The sequence below is a fragment of the Orycteropus afer genome, unplaced genomic scaffold, assembly GCF_000298275.1.
Source record: "Orycteropus afer afer isolate SDZICR_OR568_19922 unplaced genomic scaffold, OryAfe1.0 scaffold00210, whole genome shotgun sequence".
In the NCBI taxonomy this organism is placed as follows: domain Eukaryota; kingdom Metazoa; phylum Chordata; class Mammalia; order Tubulidentata; family Orycteropodidae; genus Orycteropus; species Orycteropus afer.
In genome coordinates this window covers 2673604-2692367 of record NW_006921797.1, presented here as the reverse complement: position 1 = coordinate 2692367, position 18764 = coordinate 2673604, and positions in this window count along the sequence as shown.

Sequence of the window (18764 nt, the reverse complement as noted above, 5' to 3'; positions counted from 1 at the left end):
CGCATATGAGCAGTTGATGGTCTGTTCCACAATCAGCTCCTGGCCTGGTTTTGGCTGAAGATATTGAGCTTTTCCACCGCCTCTTGCCACAGATGCAGTCAGTCTGATTCCTGTGTGTTCCATGTGGTGAAGTCTACGTGTAGAGCCACTATTTGTGTTGTTGAAAAAAGGTGTTTGCAATGAATAAGACATTGGTCTTGCAAAATTATACCATGCGAGTCCAGCATTATTTCTTTCACCAAGGCCAAATTTTTCAACTACCAGTGATTTTTTTTTTTGTTTCCAACTTTTGCATTCTAATCACCAATGATAATTAACACATCCTGATTGCATGTTTGGTCAATTTCAGACTGCAGAAGTTAATAAATATCTTCAATTTCCTCATCATTTGTTGTTAGGTGCCGTCGAGTCATCTCTGATTCATTGTGACCCTATGAATAGCAGAACAAAACACTGCCTGGTCCTAAGCCAGCCCCACAATCCTTGCTATTCCTGTACCCACCATTGCAGCCACTGTGTCATTCCATCCTGTTGAGGGCCTTCCCCTTTTTCATTGACCCTGTCCTTTGCCAACCATGATATCCTTCTCCAGGGAATAGTCCTTTCTGACAACATGACCAAAGTAGGTGAGATGAGTGGCTTTGGTGGTTAGGGCATAAATTTTAATAATAGTCGTATTAATGGGTCTTCCTTGTAGGCGTATGGATAATATCCTATCACTGACAGCATTGTACTTCAAGAATGACCTTGAAACATCTTTTGTGTTGAATGCCACTCCATTCCTCTTCAAACTGTCATTCCCAGATAGTAGATCATATAGTTGTCTGATTCAAAATGGCCAAAAACAGTCCATTTCAGCTCACTAATGCTGAGGATATCAATCTTTATGCGTTCCATTTCATTTTTTACAAATTCCTATTTTCCTAGATTCATATTTCATACATTCCATGTCTGAAGTTAATGGATGTCTGCAGTTGTTTCTCGATTTGTGTAGTGCCACATCAGCAAATGGAGGTCTCAGAAGCTTTACATTATCCATATGAGTAAGCATGTATGTACTCTGATGATGTAGCTCTTTCCCAGTCCTATTTTGAGAGCCTTCTAACCTAACTGGACTATTCGTAAAGTTGTGCGGTAATGTATCAAACAGTGTTTCTTTGCTCTTCATAAGGTTTTCCCCGGCCAATTCTTTGAGAAGTGGACGGTGTCTTCCTTCTTCCTAGTCTGTTTCAGTCTGTAAGCTGGGATGATACCTGTGCACCATGTGCTTGCCGCTGGGTTTGAAACACCAGTGGCTCAGCCTCAAAACTCACATCAACACGTCACCACTGTAGGACAAACTGACAGACAAGTTTGTTTCCCTGTTGGAAACTTCTCCTACCACCCTTATCTTGGTCCCTTTGGCTGAATCCTCCTCTGTCCCGGTTCCTGGGCCTTTTAATCCCCTTTCTCCTGCTCTCCTGCCCTGCTGCTTTGGGCGTGCCTGTGTTCCCTCTCCTCACCTGGATCCCTGAAGCTGACTTAGAGTGCTACTGTGTTAAAATTCCTAAATACTGAAAGTAATTTCTCATATTCCCTATATAGAATATAAGGACAAGATTATGCTTAGATTTTGATGAATGCCAAGTGTTATTGAACATGTCTGTTAGTCACAGAATCTTAGTAGAGCCTGATTTGTACCTGGGCAAATCTGGTTTCAATTCCTGCTGTTTCTGCTATATCATGATGCTACTTATAAAGCTAATCTATGGTACAATGTGAATGAAAGTTATCTCCAAAAACAAACCCATTGCCACTGAGTTGATTCCAACTCATAGAAAGCCTCTAGGACAGAGTAGAACTGTCCCATAAAGTTTCTAAGGCTGAAATTTTTACAGAAGCAGACTGTCACATCTTTCTTCTGCAGAGTGGCTGGTGGGTTACAATTGCCCATATTTTGGCTAGCAGCTGAATGCTTTAACCACTGTGCCACTAGGGATCCTGAAAGAGAGTAAAGAGAAATGAAATATCAAATGGACTATAAAACTAGATGTTCACAGAATAATCAACCAAACAGACCAAAGGGCAGTATTACGGCCAAGAAACAAAGTTCAGAAGGCAAGTAAGGTCAGGAGAGAACTAATGGAAATGAGGAGCCCAGAGAGGAAGTAGGAAGAGTGCTGTTACATTGATGGTATTGCAACTGATGACACGAAACAAAATGGGAGTAAATCGAGTGGGAAACTAATGTGCTCTGTAAACTTTCACCCATACCACAATAAAGTGTTCAAAACTAAAACAAAACAAAAACTAGATGTTCAAGTTTCAACATCATTGGCTTACTTAAAGTTAGCCAACCATTTTCATCTAGATGTAGAATGTCTGGTTGCACCTGAAGAATAGTTGATTCTGCTTCAGGCCTTGTAACAAAAGCAGTATACCTTGTTTACTAATGGGCAAACAGTTCTGAGTGCCTCATGGGCAGACTGTAAAGAGACTCCCACTGCCTGAGTCTCCACTAAAATGGAGCACAGGAACCAACCAACTTTAACAGCCAGAAAGAGCCTCACAGACACATAGATGTGTGCCTCGTTAAGAATGGTGTGGCAGATAGCCACAAGGCCCCAGTGTATGATTAATGGTGTCAATATGAAGTTCCATGTCTGTCATCTGGGGGCAATGTTTGTGATGATGGCATTTTCCTCCTTTCAATTCACACTTTCCTCTGAAGAAAGGCTTCTCATTTATATCCTCTGAGGACATTCCTAACAAGATGGATGTACCATTGCATGTTTAAGGAGGGAGAAAAAAGACAATTGCAGGACGACAAGGAAAAAAAAAAAAAAATGAAAGCTGAATCATCCTCAGTAATCTCCTAAATTTATATCCTTCAGCATCACAAACTGAATTATCTCTATAAATATTAGTTGAGGAAAACAACTTTTCACTTACAGCTGCATGGTGAAAAACCACATCACATCCATACAGTATGGAATTTATTTTCAGTCTAATGTGCCAATGGCAGTTTTCAATAAGAAAAAGCAATTTGCTAGTCTAGCCAATTATGATTTGTCCTTGGATGAAGATGACAGCAAGGTCTGTGCCTCTGGTTCATTGAAGACATCAGAAAGATATCCCTAATACTCAGGCTGTTTTTCTGTGAAGTTAAGCATTAAGAAGGTGATTAAAATTCAGCTTAACTTTGGTACCAAATCAAAGGAAAAGCATTGCTATCTGATGGTAAAAGAGGGACTTCAGAACTGTCCAAAGCAGAGAGGGCACGCCTTTAAATTCTGAGCCTTGTGGGCAATATTGAAGGTCAGTGACTCCAGACAGACCCTCACCAGGATGCCTCTCATCTATGCCTTGGGGCTATAAGGGTTACTTGAAGTGTCTACACCACCACACATGGATTTATTTAAACATGAAGCCCTCGTTGAATTTCATACCTCTTTTGCCCAGAGAGGACACATAACTGTGAAGGAGAGGTCTAGAATCACTCCTGTTTATGCCATTGATACATGTGTCATCATCAGAAAATTATTTTCTCTCTTTTTGCACAAATTGTAACCATTATCACCACTGCTGGGCACAAACTCCAGTGGCTACACTAATAACCCTGGGCAATATTAGGCAAAATCTCTACCAGTGCTTCCCAAAAAGCCATTTCTGTCAAGGTTGATGGAAATGAATTCCACACAGAACCTTTCCTCACATTGCCTTCTTTTAAACAAAATATTTCACACATGGATCTTATTGATAGAACCCAAGTCACACAGCTGCAAGAGAGCTAAAAAAGTGACTTTTTTAGGTTCTACCTGGGCAAGTAAGACTCATAATGTGGAAAACTCCCCCAAAACAGAATTTTCTAAAGAAGTTAAGAGTTGTTCTAAAGAGGCTAAACCAAAACCAACCCAAACTCACTGCCATTGAATCAATTCTGACTCATAAACCACCACTGGATTTCCAAGGCTATAAATCTTTACAGAAGCAAAGTACCTCATTTTTTTTCCCCCACAGAGCAGCTGGTAGGTTCAAACCACCAACCTTTCAGTTAACAGCCAAATGCCTTAACCACTACACCACCAGAGCTCCTTTTCATTTCTAAAGGGCTAAGAGGGCACAAATCGTGGAAACTGTCCACTGGCACGGGGAAGAAATACAACAAAATATGTCTTAAAAAGGTTCCTTTAGCAATCTTATAGAAAACAGATTGGAGAAAAGTAGAGTTGGGCAATAGGGAGATCAATTTAAAAGGTTAAGGCAGCAAGAGATGAAACAGATACGGTTATGACTATTGACCATAGACACAGAACAGAATGAGTACAGATATAAGATGCTAGTGAGCAAAGGCCTAGTCTATTTTCTTCACTGCTGAAGCAATAGCAGTTTCTTGCAGGGGCTCAATAAATCTTTTATTTTTATTTTTTAAAGGAATAATTTACATATAGTAAAATTTACCTTGTGTGTGAGTCTAGACAATTATTTACAATAGCTTAACCACAATTGAGCTATACAACAGTTCTATCACACCTCAAAATTTCCTTATTCATCCCTTTTGTAATATATCTCTCCATTCTACCACCTAGCAACCACTGATCTCTATTCTCTATGTATTCTTTTGTTATTTCTAGAATGTTATATAAATGAAATAATACAATATATAGTCTTTGGAGTCTAACTTCTTTCATTCTGCAATATGCATTTGAAATTCATCAAGTTTTTGCATTTATCATTAATTCATTCTTTTTTATTGCTGAATAGTATTTGGCAGTATGAATGTGTTTGTTGTTAGGTGCCGTCGAGTCATCTCTGATTCACAGTGACCCTATGAATAGCAGAACAAAACACTGCCTGGTCCTAAGCCAAGCCCACAATCCTTGCTATTCCTGTACCCCATCGTTGCAGCCACTGTGTCATTCCATCCTGTTGAGGGCCTTCCCCTTTCTCATTGACCCTGCCCTTTACCAACCATGATATCCTTCTCCAGGGAATAGTCCTTTCTGACAACATGACCAAAGTAGGTGAGATGAAGTCTGGCCATTCTCGCTTCCAAGGAACATTCTGGCTGCACTTCTTCCAAGACAGATTTGTTAGTTCTTTTAGCAGTCCATGGTACCTTCAGCATATTTTGCCAACACCACAACTCAGAAACATCAACTGTTCTTCAGTCTTCCTTATTCATTGTCCAGCTCTCACATGCATATGAGGTGACTGAAAATACTATGGTTTGTGTCAGGCTCTCCTTATTCTTCAAGGAGATATTTTTTCTCTTCAACACTTGAAAGAGGTCTTTTGCAGCCTATTTGCCCAATGCTATACGTTGTCTGATGTCTTGACTGCTGCTTCCATTGATGTTGATTGTATAACCAAGTAGTATGAAGTCTTTGACAACTTCAATCTTTTCTCCATTTATCATGATGGAGCTTATTGGTCCAGTTGTGAGTATTTTTGTTTTCTTTATATTAAGGTGTAATCCATACTGAAAAGTGTAGTCTTCAATCTTCATCACTAAGTCCTTCAAGTCATCCTCACTTTCAGCAAGCAAAGCTGTGTCGTCAGCATATTGCAGTTTGTTAATGATTCTTCCTCCAATCCTGGTGCCTCATTCTTCTTCATATAGTCCAGCTTCTTTGATCATCTGCTCATAATACAGATTGAATAAGTACGGTGAAAGGATACAACTCTGATGCACTCCCTTCTTGATTTTAAACCATGCAGTGTCCCCTTGTTGTGTTTGAACAACAACCTTCTGGTCTATGGACATGTTTTTCATGAGTACAATTAACTGCTCTGGAATTCCCATTCTTCTCAATCTTACCCATAATTTGTTATGATCCACATAATCAAATGCTTTTGCATAGTCAATAAAACACAAGTAAACATATTTCTGGTATTCTTTGCCTTGAGCCAAGATACATCTGACATCAGCAATTATATCCCTCATTCTACATCTCTTCAGAATCTAGCTTGCATTTCTGGAAGTTCTCTGTCAATATACTGCTGCAACTGTGTTTGAATTATCTTCAGTAAGATTTTACTTGTGTGCGATATTAATGATATTGTTCGATAATTTCCACATTCTGCGGGATCACCTTTCTTTGGAATGGGTACAAATACAGATCTCTTCCAGTCAGTTGGCCAGATAGCTGTCTTCCAAATCTCTTGGCATGGCTGAGTGAATGCCTCCAGTGCAGCATCCATTTATTCAAACATCTCAATGGGTATTCCATCAATTTCTGGAGTCTTATTTTTCGCCAATTCCTTTATTCAGTTTTGACTTATTCCTTCAAAACCATTGGTTCTTGATCATATGCCACCTCTTGAAATGGATGAATATTGACCAATTCCTTTTTGTACAGTGACTCTGTGTATTCCTTCCACCTTCTTTTGATGTTTTCTGCATCATTCACTATTTCGCCCATAGAAACTTTCAGTACTAGAACTTGAGGCTTGAATTTTTTTCTTCAGTTCTTTCAGCTTGAGAAATGCCAAGCATGTTCTTGCCTTTTGGCTTTCCAACTCCAGATCTTGGCACATTTCATTATAATAGTTGACGTCGTCTTCTGGAGCTGTTCTTTGAAAGCATTAGTTGATCTATTCCCCAATTACTGGTCGTTTGCATTGTTTCCTGTTTGAGGGATTACAAATCACCCATGTTTTTGTGTGCACATAATTTTTCTTTTTATTTGCATAAATACCTAGGGGTGGTAGTACTGGGTCAAGTGTTAAGTTTAACTTAATAAAAAACTGCCAAACTGTTATGCAAAGTGGGTGAACCATTTCACATTGCCAATAGCACTGCATAAGTTCAAGTTGCTCCACATTCTCACAAGTGCTTAGTATTGTCAGTTTTTTAAACCATTCTAATAGATATCTGGTGGTACTTTGTGGCTTTAATTTGCATTTTCTTGAAGGCTAATGATGTTGCATATCTTTTCATATTCTTATTTTCTTCTAATATATATTTCTGCTAAAATGTTGAAATATTTTCCACCTTATTTTTCAATGTCTATTTGATGTATCTGTAAATAAATTGGTACTACATATGTTTAGAAGAATAAAATTACCTCAAGCTGGTATGACTGGACACTCCTAACAAGAGAGAAGGGAGAAGGTTTGGGATGACACCAAACTTTCTAAGTGAATGTTGATTAAAAGCATTTAGCTGAATGACTTAATAGACAGAGCCAAAAGTGGTTTTTACCACGGCCTTCCAATTAATTACTATCATTAAATAGTTTCTCCCAGAATTTTAAATGCATGTTGTTGTTGTTGTTGTTATGTGCTGTCAAGTCGGCCCTGACTCATAGCGACCCCTCCTTGGGTTTCCAAGGCGATATCACTATGGAAGTAGATTGCCCAACCTTCCTTCTGAGAAGTGGCTGGTGGGTTTGAACTGCCAGCCTTCTGGTTAGCAGTCAAGTACCTTAGGCACTACACTACCAGAGTATATCTTAGTAATGGTTTCCTGAAATGTTCTGCATTTGCATAAACAGATGAACACCAATTGGCTTTTACTTCCTGCTTCTAAGAAAAATAAAAGAAATTTCAAAAAAAATCTACTTTATTCCTCAGGAAACCTTGGCAGTAGCTCCGCTTGGCCTCCAAAAGAGTACTAAATAAAATACCAAGTCAGAGGGAAGAAGAATGAGAATCTGAACTCTATAGGCTCTGGATGTTAATTAAATGGTCAATCCTTTGTAATCACCTTCGCTGCAGCTGAAGGATGCTGAAAGCTCCATCAGAAGAAAGTAGTTTGCTGCCTCCTAAATCACTGAAGAACCAAAAGTTCTTGGGCAATAGGGAGTAGCTGGTGGCTGATGCAAGAATTGCTTTCTTCACTTGGAAGTGCCAGATTGTAAAAATAACACTGTGAGCTGTATCTGAGCCAAGACGAATCAGCACCCCACTGCAGCTGGGATGAAGCTTGTAGAATGGCCAGAATAGTTGCTAGTCCAGGGAAGCTGGAGCCAAAGAGTGGACATGGGGCCAGCCCGCATTTGGTATTCTTCAAAGAGCAACCAACCTTGGTCTTCAGTTTAAGCAGTCATGATAGAACAATAGACACAGGGCAAACTAGGAAAGAAAATAAAATATGGAGTAAGCAATACTTACTTTTCTCCACACTGCTGTGGAGAAAAGGTTGGTTAAGAAAAACACACTGTTTTTTATATTGATTCAGTCCAGGCAATATTATAAAAAAGCTGGTTGTTGTTGTTGTTGTTGTTATGTGCCTTCCAGTCGGACCCAACTCATAACAACCCCTACTTAGGTTTCCGAGGAGGTATGACTATGGAAGTACATTGCCCAACCTTCTTTCCGAGGAGTGGCTGGTGGGTTTGAACCGCCAGCCTTCTGGTTAGCAGTCAAGTGCCTTAGGTACTACACTACCAGAGTTCCCCAAAAATCTGGTAGGTTTGGATAATTTCCATCTTCAATTGATTTTTCCATGAGAAGAATCATCAGTGTGGGAACCTCAAAGATCATTGATTCCAGCCCTTATGCCCTCAATAATACAGATGCTAATAGGACAGAAGAGAGGTTTTAAACTCCCATAGTCAGGAAGTTACTCAGTTGTATCGCTGGAGTTAGAACTTGACTCAACTCAGTCACTCTGGCAGATACTCCTTTCTCTGGCAGCTAGGAAGAATGCAGGACAGTACAGGGCCTGTGATTGGACACTTCCTAAAATTTTGCTTGGGCTTTTGATTAAGCTTTTGCTTTACCAGTTGCTGTTGAGTTAGCTCTGACTCATAGTGACCCCACATGTGTCACGGTAATAAGTACTGTGTTCCATAGAATTTTCAATGGCTGTTTTTTTTGGGAAGTAAATTGCTAGGCTTTTCTTCTGAGGTGCCTGTAGGTGGACTCAAACCTCCAAACTTTGGATTAGCAGCTGAGTGTTTAACAGTTTGCACTACCCTGGGACACCAAGTTTTGGCTTTGCCCCAACCCCAATTTGCCACAAAAAAAAAAGAAAAAAGAAAGAAAGAAAGAAATTATCAGAGAACTCATCATTTAAATATTTTAAAAATTCATTTTATACTTACAATAAACAAAACTGTATTCAGAGTTAAGGTACGAAAAAGGAAAGGATAGAGAAGAAAGATTTACAGAGAAGAATTTCTGTAACATGATCTGGTGAAAACGTCTGTCTGTCTGTGTTTGATTCCCAGATTTTCCATGTATTAGTCCCATGAACAGGACAAATTATTTATTACCTCTGATATTCAGTTGCTTTCTTTCTAATATTGGTACAAAGTGCTTTCCTCATAGAACTACTGTTTAGGTGCTTATCCAGATCTCCAGGATCGTGTACATCCTGGGCCATAAAATCAGAAACTGTAAGAGAAAAGCTTTCCTCTTCTTGGAGCATCTGTTATGTACCACATTAGATTATTTTAATTATTATTTATGTGTTAAAATAAATATACAAGGAAAGGGGCAAAAATGTAAAATTCAAAAGAATTTTTAATGTAAAGTACAGGATGTCCAAAAATTTGGAATTCACAACTAGTTCCTTAGGCTGTGCCCTTAGACATCTTCTCTCTACCACCAAAAACAAAGCAAAATGAAACAAAGAAATAAAAGCCACATTCCTGTGAGATGTTGTTTGGAAAAAGAGGCACTCTGAATGGCACAAGGAATCAGTACATTTCTTTCCTCCTTCTGGTGAAGAATTGATGAGGCGGAGACAAGATCTACACACTTGACACTTCTTGAAAATAATACACAAAAACTCACTAAAATGGCATAGCACAAAGGGAATCTCAGGCAACAAGAGAGCCAGAGAGAGCAGGTGGGTATGGTGCTGCAAAGTTAGGCTGAACTAGAGGTCTGCTGAATGTTCAAAGGTTCTGGGACTTGGACAGAGATAGGAATACACAGAGAGAAGCCCATATTTGGCCAGGCTTGGTTCACAACAGAAATGACAGCTTAAAGATCTATTACAGTCCCTGCTACTGCTAGGGCACGGTTTTCATATCTCCAAGGGTTTGTCCCTAGACTAGATAACTGCCCATAGTTATTCTTCATCGGTAAATCAAAGCCATCAATTACTGCCTCCTAGTGCAGTTGCCAGGGCTCTAGGAGAGAAAGGCCTGAGAAAGTAATCATTGAGCAAGAGTGGCTCCTTCCGGATTTGTTTGCTGCCAGTGGTGATGTCAGACAAGTGCTGAAGGCACTATGTGATCCAGCCCCCATGCTGGGCTTGAACCCCAGCCTAATACTGTCCAGAGCCTGTCTTTATCACTTGACCATGTACATCTGAGCATCACAGACCTGTGCACAACCTTCATGGATGTGTGGACACTGAGGTTTCCCTTGTCCTGCCATGATTCTGCGGTAATTAAAGTTTCATTCCCTACTGCCCTCCTATTAGTCTCTTGGTTTTAATAGTGCTGCTAACAGATAGGTGTGTGTATGACCAAGCTCTGAATAGAAGTGCTCCCACAGGCTACAAAAAGTCCAGATTAAGCTACCAATTTTTATTAGATAATAAAACAGTGAAAAAATTCATAAGCTTTTAAGCTAAGGCTTGAGTTATTTATAGGTAGTAGCAGATTGCCCAATCTTCCTTCCAAGAGAAATTATTACAAATCATTTGTCCAGACAATAGCTATTGATTGTTACTTTGAGCTAGGCACAGTTCTAACTTTTAATCCCAATACTATTTGAGAATTGCACATTTACCCTTTGTGCCACCAACTAGTTGCAGAGAATCGCAGGTGATTTAAAATTAAACAACTTAAACATGCTGGTAAAAATAAAAGATTAAAAAATATTTGCAATAAGATCTTCAACAAGATAGATTGACATGGTGGCTGCAACAATGGGCTCAAACACAGCAAGAATTGTGAGAATAGCACAGGACCGGGCAGTGTTTCATTCTGTTGTACATAGTGTTGCTATGAGTTGGAGCCAACTTGACGGCACTAGCAACAATATATATTGTTATTATCATCATCATAATTATCAAACTCTCTACAGTCTTCTTTATGTGTGCTCTTGTATATATTTTTAGGTTACCTTCAAGTTAATGGACTTCTATTCTTGTTATTTAAAATCACCGTGACTAATTTATCAAAGACAGTGTAGACAATGGAATGCTTCTCACTAGTGATGATTTGTGTAACTTACAAATTTTCCTAAATTTCTTTCACTTTAGTTTTATGTTTCAATCATGTGTATGAAGATAATTTTTTAGGTAATTATTGCTAATTCATCATTTTAGAGGTATACCTTAGCTATAATTACGTCTACCATTTTATCATATGTAGCTTTGATGTGAGGAAAATGAAAGAAAATTTAAAATAGCCAAAAAGAAAAAAAATGAGATTAAAACAAAATAAAAATCGGCTCCTTACCATTATGCTCTTTTTAATTCTCCAGTAATTTTTCTGTGTGTAATTTGTGTGTGCATGTTTATAGACAATCAGATAATAGTGCTTTTTGCTCTTTATAAAGTGTTTTAATATATACACAAGTCTTCAACATTTTTTTTCATGTAATAATATATCATGGACATGCTTCCATGAATCATATGTATCTATTTGATAGTCTCAGCAGCTATGTAATATTACTCTAAATCAATGCAGTGTATTCTGTTCCATGATTTCCTCTATCAATAAATATTTGTATTGTTTCTAATTTGTTATTATTAAAATATGCTTTCTATGAATATCCTTATATTTATATTTTTGTGTAGTTGTAGGAGTATCTCTGATGAATAATTTTTGGAAGTGAGATTGTTGAAGTCATGAGGATGCATAATTTAAAATACATAAAAATACTACTAAACTGTCCCCCAGAATGCTATGAAAATTTACCCTTCTAACTAATATTATATGAGAGTGCTCAATTACTCAATGATTTATTAATGTTAGACATTACCTTTTTTTTTTTTAAATTGCTCATGTAATATATTTTTTAATGGATATCTTAAAGCATTTTTGTTATCTTAACATTTTCCAATCACAGTGAGAGCTGATCATTCTTTCATTTGTAGGCCATTTTATAAATTACCAATTCGTTCTTTAGGGTGAGCACCATAAGAGAAAAGCTTTTCCTTCTTAATATTGGTTTGTAGGAGCTTTGTATAAAGTAGGGATATCTGTCCTTTGTCTCCATACGTCTTTTACAAACATAGGGCAATTCCCACAGCAGCTGAGAATCTACACTGTCTGGGTATCTACTACACTAATTAAAATTGCATCACAAAGTCATTCTTCTTTGCTCAGGCACTGCCTTTTTAATACTTAATTCATGCATGCAACTTAGAAATAGCCAAATAGCATTAAAATGCTGATGACAATAACAACAAAAAGTAGTTCCCTCCACCATTTGTTCCTAGCCCAAGTCACACTTCCCAAAAGTAAATGTCAGCCACTTAGATGAGTATGTCTATGGGTTCCTAATGTCAGTTTGTGATCTGCTGCTAACCTACAGGTTGCCAGTTTTAACCTACTTGCGTTCTGTGGAAGAAAGATTTGGTGAACTATTTCTGCAAAGATTACAGCCAAGAAAATCCTATGGAGCAGTTCTACTCTGTAATTCACAGGGTTTCCATGAGTCCGGGGCTGACTTGATGGCAGCTAGCAACAAACCAAAACCAAACTCACTACCATCAAGTTGATCACAACTCATAGTGATCCCCATAGGGTTTCCAAGGAGATAAATCTTTATGGAAGCAGACTGCCTCATCTTTCTTCTGCAGAGCTGTGGGTGGGTTCAAACCACTAACCTTTTGGTTAGCAACCAAATGCCTTAACCATTGCACCACTAGAGCTCTTTATATTATAAAGTATATGCTTGTATTACAATTTCTTGACTTGACAGTTTTAGACATTAACTTAAGTCTTTCTATGAGGGAATAATTTGGTTCTTTCCCACAATGTCTCAGTAAAGTTGTATCAAAGTTTTGGGTTAAATCCATGGTCAATGTTTTTATATTATCATGACTATGTAAATATTACCCAATGCTAAGATAACTAATATATTACAATTATAGTTCCTTTCTTCCATCATTTTTTGTTTCTACTGATATTCATTTCCCATTTGCTTACTTTTCTAGGTATATAAGACCAACCTTTCTCACACTTTACATGTAGGCTCCCAAGAGAATTTTCTACATGGATAAATCCATATTTCCCTGTTGTTGTTGTTGTCCTGTGCCAACAAGTCCTCCATGACTCATAGCAACCTCTCCTTGTGTTTCTGAGGTGGTATCACTACGGAAGTAGATTGCCCAACCTTCCTTCTGAGGAGTGACTGGTGGGTTTGAACTGCCAGCCTTCTGGTTAGCAGTCAAGTGCCTTAAGCACTACTCTACCAGAGCTCCTCCATATTTCCCTGAAGATTTATAATTGACACCCTCCATTCTCCTGCCTTAGTCTAAAATCATTGCCCCCCAGCTCTGCTGCATAGCTACTGTCTAGGAGTCCCCTTTCTTTCCTTAATTGATGTCCCTATCTCTTGAATCTCAGTTCTTCCACTTTTGGGTTCACTTCCTCTTTTGTGGGGGTGGGGGAATACATCTCACAGAAACTTGATTGGAAAATAGTGTATTGGAGTGAATGTTTTGAGAATGTTCATATAAGAAATTGTCCTTTTTCTATATTTGCATTTGATCTATAATCTATCAAAGCATCAAATTTTATAGCCAGGTTTCCTATATTGATATTTAAAAACAGTTTTCCCTTTATTTTTATTTGTACTATCTGAGACATTTCTTCAATTATCTTCCAACTATTATATTAAAGTTTCTACTTTAGCTCTCATTGTTTCAATTTCCAAGAATGAGCTCTTTCTTTTTATTGTTCCTTTTTTTATGCAGCATCCCATTCTTGTTTCATAGATTCAATGGTTTCTATCATCCTGAGGAATTTTTTTTCTTCAGTTGGGTTAATTTTTTAAGTTTTTTTCTTCTATTTCTTGTATTGTTTATATTTCCTAATTTTTGTTTGTTTTCTTCTGTCTTTCAGATTGCATTTTTCCAATAATTCCTGCTCACCATTAACTGCCTTTATGTAGTACATTTCCTTAGTAATATGACATTTAAAAATCAACTAGAAACTCTAAGTACAGGACTTGTTGTTGGTTGTCATCAAGTCAATTCCAGTTTGTGACAACCACATATGTGGAGAGTAGCACTGCTCCATAGAAACTGCTCAAGGCTGTTATCTTTCAGAAGCAAGTCACCAGGCGAGTCTTCTGAGGCACCTCTGTGTGGGTTTGAACCACCAACCTTTTGGTTAGTAGCCAAACACTTAAAAGTAGCTGAACACTTAAAAGTTTGCACTTTCCAAATGCAGTATAGTGCCGTATAGTGAGTTTCATTGTGAAATTCAGTGGGGAGCTGATTCCTGGGGGGATCCCAAAATATCAATATTTTTTCCTGAAACTACATGGTTTTTCCAGAAAGAAAAATCTGCCTGAGAGAACTGGTGAGGTCAAACATCCTAGAAACCTACCAAAGGAAGTAGAATTGGGATTTTCCTTTTCAGTATTCAGACTTCTATCTAATCCCCCTGTTTTCAGCCTGTGACCTCACCTCCATTTGATCTCTTTGAATCAAAAAGCTCTCTGTCAAATTTCTCCAGAGAATAAATCCACCAGCTCCTGCAGAAGTGGTGAGGGGAAATTCATTTCATTTTGTGGATTAGAGGAGGGGGCCTGGGCATCTAACTACGACTCATTATTATTATTTAATAAATTTTTTGTTGTGATATGAGTGAAAGTTTACAAAGCAAATGGTTCAACGATTCATATACATTTTATTTCATGGCATTCATTGCAATCCTGCAATGTAGCAGAACTCTTCCCACTTCCCCCCATGTTTATTTCCCTTCATCCTTCTTTCTTATCACTTCCTGCCTTCTTAGCTTTATCCCAGGGCAAAGGCTGCCCTTCTGATCTCATATGGTTGATTGTTCTAATAAGTGCATACCTTCCTTGTAGCAGTGTTCACCTTACAAGCTTGTCTACTAGACACCCATTGTTTTGGTTACCTAGTGCTGCTCTAGATGCAAGCATACCATAGGCTTGAACAAACAAGGGTTTATTCTCTTACAGTTTTGGAGGCTAGAAGTCTGAGTTCAAAGTGCCAACTCTAGAGACTGGATGAAAGCCCCTTGACCTTGGACTTCAGCTCAGCCTCTTGTTCCTGGCCCACAGAAGTTGGAGGTTTCTATTGACTCAGACAGCTTTTGGATGCTGAGGCTGACAAACCCAAGGTCAACAAATAAAATGGCACAGTCCCACTATTACCAAATAACATGACAGACCACTAATTTAAGGCCAGAGACAGTTTCAAGACCGGCAGGAAACATGGCAGGCTGCTGAATGAAGACTTGACTACACACAGGGTCCAAGAATGCCAAGAAGCTGCAAAGACCTTTCTCAAAGTGTTTTCTTATATACCGGAAGCAGACCACATCCCTAAGGCAGCTATTCAGCTGCTCCAGTAGATTCCACCATGGAGATGATTGCATGTCCAATTTTTCCTGTTTAAAAGATAATCTTTCATGTGACATGTCTTAAATGTATCTCTTCCCAGGAATGTCTATCAAGCAGGAATCATTGGCAATTCTCTCCTTGATGTAAATTGATTTATCACATCCTTTTATAAGGATTCTTATAAATGGGCAGGGAAATTTGGGGACCACCAGGAAAAGTATCAAAGTGGGAATAACAGACTTCAGTCTTCATTCTGCCACTAACTAGCTTATCTCCTTAGGGAAGTCATTTCACCTCTTAAAAGTTCAGTTCCTCATCAGCAAAATGACTACATAAGTGCCAAACATTTTTCCTGATTTAACAACATGATGGGTCTTTAAATGAAAGATAGTGAGACTAGTAGCAGGATATTTCTGGAACATGGGGCATGCTTGAAAGAGGGAAGGAATCCACAGGATACTACAGTTTAAGATGCACATAAGGTGGGCAAGGAAGTCCTGAATGGAGCTAGAGAAGATTGATAGTCCTGGATTTCTAGGAGATTCAGGATGACACTAAGGAAGGGATATTAGAAACAGGAAGCAAGAGTAGCTAAAGACACATATAGCTGTTTCACGAAACAACATAGTACACTAGAATTTGGGGATTTGGAATCGGATATCACCTGTGCTCAAATGCCTAATCCATAAAGAACAGCTGTGTAACCTAGAGCAGGTTACCTGAATCCTGGGGCCTCATTTTTCTTACCTGTGAAAGGTAAATTATAATATTTATTTTATAAAGTTGTGTGTAAGTTAAGGAGTTAACATATTTAATGTGTCTGACACATAGTAGATACTTAATTCATAGCACTATTTTGTTTTTTTTTTTAATATATTCCTGCTAATTATCATTTGAAATTCCCCTTGCAGATACTTCTGAGCAACGGTTCTAGAACACCTTTATGTTTCAAAGCCTGTAACTATCCTCATCCATGATCAGATGCACAGGAACACAACAAAATTCACAGGGTAAGGACTTGGCTATAAGGTATGCTGGAATCTGGGATTGTTAAAATGTTTGTGTTGCTAGGAGACAAGAGGAACTGCAAGTTGTTGGGCTTGGAGTTAAAGAAATGGGTCTGACTATAAAGCTCCCTTCTGAGGGTCAATGTCAAAAAACTTTAGCCAATCTGGTTGGCTCATTGTCAGCATCAAAGGGTCCAATTCAGTGGATGTAGCACAATGCAAGAAGGACAGATAATGTGTGATCCTCAAAATCAGGCAGCAGAGAGTCTCAATGACTGAATATTCCTGCTTGTAATCTGGTGACTAGAGATAAAAATCCCATCCTTAAAGAGACAGCTAGCAGGAACAAAGCAAAAGGCCAGGATGTGAGGATAGGGCTGTGGTTATGTCAGAAACTTAGAGGTCCAATAAAAAATTAAGCAGAACCTCAGCCAGTCAGGCTGGGCTTATGTGGCTGAATCCACAGAAGTCTCTAGCACGTGTGCTTGCATGTGTCTAGGGCTTCCACCAGATTCATTTCATACAGGACATGCAAGAGAGACTAAAGCCAGCTTTCTTCTGTTTCCAATGTAACGTCTGCCTTGCTCTGGAATGGTTTAAGAGCTAGGCAGGGCCACACCTGCAGAGACCCCTTGTAGTGAGCTGGGCTGGTGCAGCCAAAGACAGTATCTTTTCATCCACATTGACTTTGTTCCTACAAAGACCAGAGGCAACAGTTAACTGCAATTCAAAAAGGGGTGGATTCTGAGTATTGTTTCATGATGTATTTAAAGAAAGAGAATCTGTTAGGAGAGAACGGCTTCATGCTTATCCTTTGCTAGATAACCCTCTTCTCCAAAAGGGGTGACTAGGAGAGAAAAACAACTAGTTTGATGTTTTGAATATGACATTTTAGGACATGAAATTAAGAGTGTGATCCAGGACAGGGAAATCTGAACACACAAGCAGTCATTTTATCTGGAACTTTATCAGCAATTTCAAATACTTGGTTTCATGAGCTCTGGATTTCCATGGGGAAGTAAAAGAACAATTTACAAAAAGAAACTTTCTTCTAATGCTGGGGGTCAAATTTATTAACAAGCTTCATTGAAAAATAAAATTTCAAAGAGCTGCTTCTTTTTCAATTACTCAAGCTGACGAGCCCATTTTGGGCATGTCATCTCTGATGGATTAGGTCAATCAAATTGCATTAGACTATAAACGGTACACATTACATAGCATTAATAATGTAATTGAACAGGACCTACATTCTTATGATGAGTGTACAAGAGAAGTTCTTCTTGAACTTCACTTTCCAGTCTCTGTTTTACTTATATGCTTCTTGGTCTCTTAAGGCCTTTCCTGTGTGCTTTACCTCCTCTGGTTTACCCATTTCCCAAAGAGAAATGATTAGTGGAAGTTTTATTTCCTAGCTTCCCTTGCTCAGGTTTAACATGAACACTACTGGAGAAGACAGCACACATGAATATCCTGTCCTTTTGGAATTTAAGAAGTGTTCAAGTAATATGGCTGAGATTTTTGTTTCTGTCACTGCTGAACCTGTTTTGATTAAGTTTGTTTTCTGTGAATATCAAAAGTTGATTTAGGCTATCTTTAAAAAAAGAAAAAAAAAATCTAATGAAATAATATAGGGCAACTCATAGAACTGAAGGGAAAACTGAAGAACTAATCATTGAAAAGGACAAGAACCAGAGGACAGCTTTAGGTCTACATAGTGGGGATAAGTCATGATCATTGGAACTCTGCCATTTTCAGGTGTTGTGTTTCTGTTCTATATGCAAATTCCAAGGAAAGAGGTCTGATGGGTCTCAATGAGTCTCTTCCTATCACTTGATCAAGAGAATGAAGAGATTCTTTACTGATGGCCCCATCAAGTCTATGTGCTTTGGAGGACAGCTGGTTCACAAAGCAAAGGGGAAGAGTTCCTTAGTCTGCAAATCCCAGATGTCCATTGAAGTATAAAAGGAACTGGTTGCCATGTAGCTGGACCTGGGCAGTGAAAATCAGGACTGGTGAATAAAATGGTGTGTTGTAATCTTGGCAGTGTCAGAATTTATGAGAAATAAAGTGGCCGAACCTATTACTGAAAGTACTAAGTGATAAGAGAAGTTGGGGATGAGCACCAGGTAACAAAAACCAAAATTAAAGGCTACAACCAACTGGTATAGCTGAGAAATTGAGCAAAAAATTGAGAGAAATATGGGTTCATAATTTAACTTTTCTAATTATATTTCCTCATCTGTAAAAAGAGGATGCTAATAATACCTACTTTTATAGAGTTGTTGTTGTTGTTGTTGTTATGTGCCGTCGAGTCGGCCC